The sequence below is a fragment of the Cryptomeria japonica genome, chromosome 3 (assembly GCF_030272615.1).
Source record: "Cryptomeria japonica chromosome 3, Sugi_1.0, whole genome shotgun sequence".
Classification (NCBI taxonomy): domain Eukaryota; kingdom Viridiplantae; phylum Streptophyta; class Pinopsida; order Cupressales; family Cupressaceae; genus Cryptomeria; species Cryptomeria japonica.
In genome coordinates, this window is record NC_081407.1 from 46,222,684 (window position 1) to 46,229,261 (window position 6,578).

The following is a 6,578-nucleotide window of genomic DNA, read 5'->3' on the forward strand; positions in this document are numbered from 1 at the left end:
TCTTATCAGTGAAATGAGTTATCGACTAAGGATGCAATGTCCTCCCTCTTTTGCCAAAATGATCAAGAATGGTCTAAAAATAGAGAACGCAATGGTAAAGAAAGGAGAACTAAAAATTTACAATAATTCATACAACAACAACAACAACAACAACAATGACAAACCCAAGTTCTGGTCAAAGAATAGGAATGTTAGCAATGAAGGGAATGACGATAATAGTAATACAAAACAACAACAACCAATTTTCAATCTATCAGGTCAAAACCCAAGCAATAACAATCTGGAAAACAACAAAGCTGAGTCCTTTTTCTCCAATCCTCGAAGAAAATTCACAAACATTGGAGAATCTTTAGAATCAACTCTAAAAACTTTACTTGCTAATAAATTGATTGTTTTGCCAGAAACAAGAAATTATGAACCACCAGTCAAGCCCAATTGGTGGAATGACAATCATTTTTGCAACTATCATCGGAATAAAGGACATCTAACAAATGATTGTTAGAGATTGAAACACCTTATCCAAGATCTAATCGATAATGGAACCATTACAGTGGATATCCATAAAACGAACGAATCACACTTGACTTTCAAAACTCCATTCCCAAATTATGACAAAGGCGAATCATCCCAATTAAAAGATAACAAAGGAAAAACAAAAGTGAATTACACTTATACATATGATGATGTGGTAAATGTAATCATTATTAACGAAAATTCATCTTCAGAGTCAATCAATGTTATCACGAGAAGCAAAGAAAAGGTTACCTTTCCAGGTGTAGCAAAAGATCCAACACCCAATCCACAACAATACAATTTAGTAGAGCAATTACAGAGAATACCTACTCAAATATCAATTCTGGAACTTCTCAAGATTGCACCTATGCATAAGGAAATTTTGGAAAAAGCTTTAGTGGAAATAATAGTTTCAAAAGATTTGGATGTAGATTAGTTCCAAAACATGGTAGGACACCTTATAGCTCCTCATTGCTTGTCATTTTTAGAAATGATGATGCATCATTACAACATCCTCACAATGCTCCCTTACATGTTGAAGTCTCCATAAATAAAACTTGTGTCAAACATGTGCTCATAGATGGAGGAACTAGATTAAACATTTGTGCGTTAAGTTTGATAAAAGCTTTGGGATATTCAGAGAATGCAGTAGATCCGAAAAACAAAATAACTATCAAAGCTTATGATGAAGCAAAGCATTCTTCTAAAGGAACTATTGTGCTACCAATAAGGATAGGACCTCTGGAAAAAGATACATTGTATTAGGTTTTAGATTTGAACCTCTCTTACAACATTCTTCTAGGAAGGCCATGGATTCACAAGATGCAAGCAGTTCCTTCTACAGATCATCAATGTGTAAAATTTCTTCATGAAGGAAACTAGATCACTATAATTGCAGATTCTAGTCAATATTGCAATAATTTGAAGCCAACACAAGATATGAGAGTTCCACATAACAGAGAATCAGTATATCCTACCAAAGAAATTCAAGTAAAGTTATGGGAAACTTTTGAAGAAAAGCTCAAGTTAAATGATGAAGGAATGGGAAAGTATTCTTTGCAAAATTTTCCACTTTCCCCTAAGTCATATGGCAAACCTACAGATATTCAATCAAAAGCATTATGAAAATCAAAACATATGTTTAAAGGAACCTTTGTTAGTGCTGGAACTCTTGAAGAACAAAATGAAGACAAAGACATTCTTGGTTGGTTGTACAAGGATGAAGATAAAACTATAGCAACAGTAGCAGAAATCAATATTCCCATAAAACAATATGGCAAAGGATATGAAATTATGCAAAAGATGGGATATGAAGGAAAAGGACCAATTGGTAAGCAACATCAAGGTATTTTAGAACCCATTTGTCCACACTCACAATTCACAAAAGATAAATCCAGGCTAGGATATCTGAAGTCTAATCAAAATCAACATAATCATCAACAACGAAAATGGAGAAAGAAATCAGTTTCTAAAAAATAAAATTGGCAAGAAAAACTGCATCAAGCGGTTGTAACGGTAACCAATAAGAAAAAGAAGCAAGAAGAACATGAAAAGAAAGAAGAAGAGACTACCATCAAAGGTGAAGAAAAATCTTGTCAACAAGTTCTAGAAATACAAACAAAGGCAAAATCCAAACAAGATATTACAGGAGCAGTAAAAATAGAGATGGCAGAAATCAAGGAACTTTTTGCACCACATGACATTCTAGTATGGTATAGTGGAGTAATCTTAGATTGGGATTTAGAGACAAATTCCAATGAATATGAATGGAGTCTAGATACCTTATCCACTACATCAAGTAAGGAACACAATGAAGATCAAGCAGCTATCATGAAAGAAGACTTGTCTATTGCAGAACAAAAGATGAAGTTAGAAAGAAGACAAGAGAAACTCAGAACTCAGAGAAAAGAGGCGTATGCAAAAAGAAAAGATAATGAAAAAGACAGAGAAGCAATGCCATAGGAAGTGCAAACACAGATCAGATATGGAAGAACCATGAAAGAACTAAGAGATAGTCAAGTTGGACTAACTATTAGTCCAGAAGAAGTTGAGTTTGAAAGGAGACAAAATCTATTAAAAGAATCTACTTCATCATGTGCACAAATATGTCAACTTCTAAATGCAAATGAGGTTAACCAAGAAGGAATTTGTAGCATCAAAGATGTGCATGTGGATATAATCCATTCATTTAAGGGACAAACGTCAGTTGAAGAACCACTTGAGTGTGAACTGCAAAATGCTAATATAAATTTTGTTAAGACTAATTTAGAAATGCTTGAGAAAGACAATTCTCACAAACATTTAATCTATGACAATATTTATTCGACACCAAGCTGTGATCATTATGTCATGAACATTGAAATACCTAATGATGACAATGATTATGATTTACCCCTTCTACATCCTGAACTAATCAATTGGGATAATTTAGACAACCCTGAACTGAATGTCTTTTCCAATGATCATGACTTAGCCATATACCTTAACACTGTTGAACCCATCCATCCTAAGATATCTTCCATTGCAGAATCAAGTGATGTTTCTTGTAATCAGAAGAATGCCAAACTTTCCAGTCGCAAAAATGAAATAAAACAAGGAAAGAGACCTATTGTTGAAAACCATTTCATGGCAACATTAGATCAATCAAAAGAGAAAACAAAGGGCGTATCTAATGGTGAAAACCTCCTTGAGGCGCCAGAAGATGGAAAGTTTGATGTTTTTCCTGCATATTTTCAAGAGAGATCTGCTATCTTGATAGAACCAATAGCAGCAGTAAATATTGATACATCAAAAGATCCTAAAATACTTCATTTTGCTACCTCATTATCAGAAAGAGAGAGGAAAGAGTACATGGAATTATTTAAGCAAAGACAAATAATTTTTCTTGGTATTATGTAGATATGCCAAGACTTAACCCAGATCTTATCATGCATCATCTTAATGTTGATTTAAAAGGAAAACCTATTAAGAAGAAGCTAAGAAAGTTGCATCCGCATATTGCTCTCCTTGTCAAAACCAAGCTTAAGAAACTATTAGAAGTGGGTTTCATAAGACCAGTTTCTTATCCATAATGGGTCTTAAGTATCATACCAGTATCAAAACGAGATAAGAGAATAAGAGTCTACATAGATTTCAGAGATCTAAAGAAAGCATGTCCAAAAGATGATTTCCTGCTACCAAACATTGATATCATAGTGGACTTATCAACAGGCCATGAGATGTTTTCATTAATGGATGGCTTCTCAGGATATAATCAAATAAGAATCACACTTGAATATCAAGAGAAGACAACTTTCACCTGTGCATGGGGAATGTACTACTGGAATGTTATGCCATTTGGGCTTAAGAATGCAGGAGCAACTTATCAAAGGGCTATGACGACAATTTTCCATGATATGATGCATACATTCATGGAAGAGTATGTCGATGACATACTTTCAAAATCTCACACAAGAAAAGATCATTTGAACATATTAAGCAAGATTTTTGACAGGCTGGAAAGATATCAATTGAGATTAAATCCAAAGAAATGTGCATTTGGAGTAACCTCTAGAAAGCTCCTTGGGTACATTATATCAACTCGTGGCATTGAAGTAGATCCTGGAAAATTTAAAGCTATCATGGAGATGGAGTCACCTAAGAACATAAGTCAATTGCGATCTTTACAAGGAAGGTTGCAATCAATCAGGAGATTTGTTTCTCAATTGGCCGATAGATGTCTTCCATTTACCCATCTTTTACATAAAAATATTCCATTTAAATGGGATACACAATGTGAAGAAGCTTTCTTGCAAATAAAAGAATATCTTATGAGTCCTCCAGTACTGATATCACCAACCAAGGGGAAACCATTGTTACTCTATGTCTCAACAACAAGTGTATCATTAGGCGCTCTCCTAGCTCAACATGATGATGAAGGAAAAGAAAGAGAAGTTTATTATATTAGCAGAATGCTTGTTGGCTATGAGTTAAATTATTCCTCAATTGAAAAGATATGTCTAGCAGTTGTATTTGCAACCCAGAAGCTGCAACATTATATGCTGATTCATTCTGTAAAACTAATAGAAAAGATAGATCCTCTCAAATATCTATTGAGAAAGTCAACATTGACAGGGAGACTAGCCAAATGGGTTATGATACTGAGTGAATTTGACATAGAATATGTTGACCAAAAAGCTATCAAGGGACAAGTTATCGCTAATCAATTGGCTGATGCACCTTTACAAAATAACATGCCTTTACACATCGAATTTCCTGATGCAAATATCTTGATAGTAAGTACAAACTTTTGGGAATTGTACTTCGATGGTTCTTATACCCAATATGGTTCAGGCGTAGGAATCTTTTTCATCACATCTCAAGGACACACAATTCTAAAATCCTATAGACTATGATTTCCATGCACCAATAATACTGCAGAGTATGAAGCATTAGCTATAGGGCTTAAAATGGCCATTGAATGGAATGCCAAAGAACTACATATCTATGGTGATTCACAACTTGTCATAAATCAAATAAATGATGAATATCAAACAAAGGATGATAAGCTTATGCCATACAAACAACTGATAGAGGAATTTCAAGGAAACTTTAAAGAAATCACATTCACCCAGATTCCCAGAAATGAGAATAAAGCAGCAAATGCGATGGCTACAATAGCATCTCTTTTGCAAAATAAAGAGAATCAACAGCATTACGAATTTCTCATGGAAGATATCTTAACCCCTACCATCCAATCCCAACATACCTATTGAATTTGCCATATATTAGGAACCAGTGAATCCTTATACGGTCAAACCTACCAATATTTTAAAGATCATATCCTTCCTCTAGAATTATCTCATAATCAACGAAGAAAATTTATCTGTCAGTCCTCTCGCTATACCATTATTGTTGATATCCTATATAGGCATGGTCTAGATGATACATTGTTGAGATGTCTTGAAAAAGATGAATTTGAGAGAGTTCTTAATGACATTCATGCGGGTATTTGCGGTACACACTGAAGTGGTTTAACATTGGCTAAGAAACTTATTCGTATGGGTTACTTTTGGCCTACTATGGAAAGAAATTCATTCACCTATGCTAGAAAATGTAAACAATGTCAGATCCATGGAAATCTAATCCATGCACCAATACAAGAGTTATATCCTATGACGGGATCATGGCCATTTTTACAGTGGGGCCTTGATTTGGTAGGAAAGATCAATCCCTCATCTTCTAATGGACATAAGTTCATTCTGATAGCTACTAAATATTTTACTAAGTGGATTGAAGCAGTGCCTTTAACAATAGTGACAGGAAAATAAATATCATCATTCATCTTGAATTATATAATCTATCGCTATGATGTTCCTATGACCATTATCACTGATAATGGAAGACCATTCAAAAATCAAGATGTGAAAGAACTATGTGAATAGTTTCATATCCAACATAGGTTCTCTACTCCATATTATCCACAAGGAAATGGTCAAGTTGAGGCATCAAACAAAAATATCTTGCAAATCTTGAAGAAAACAGTAAATGAAGCTAGAAAAGACTGGCACATTCAGCTAAATCCTGCTCTTTAGGCATACCAAACTAGCGTCTGCACTCCAAAAGGGGAAACTCCATATTGTTTGGTCTATGGATCAGAAGCTATATTACCTATAGAAGTAGAGATACCTTTTCTACGTGTATCCTTGCACGGTCTTATACTAGAAGAAGAACAACAAGTCTCTTGACTCCAAGAACTAGAACTGATTCAGGAATGTCGCCAAAATGCAACTGAACATTTGAAAGTATACCAACAAAGAATGGCAAGAAGCTATAACCACATAGTCAAGCCACGTATTTTCCAGATTGGAGATATAGTTCTAAGGGAGAATACAAGAAATCAGCAAGACCGAGAAAAGAAGGGAAAATTTGAACCAAATTGGCTAGGACCTTTCGTCATAATAGCAACATATGGATCAGGAGCATACAAGTTATCTACCCCTGAAGGTGATTGGTTTGATGAACCTATCAATTCTATCCATCTCAAGAAATTCTATGCTTGAGATATAAAGTCCTAAAAAAATCAA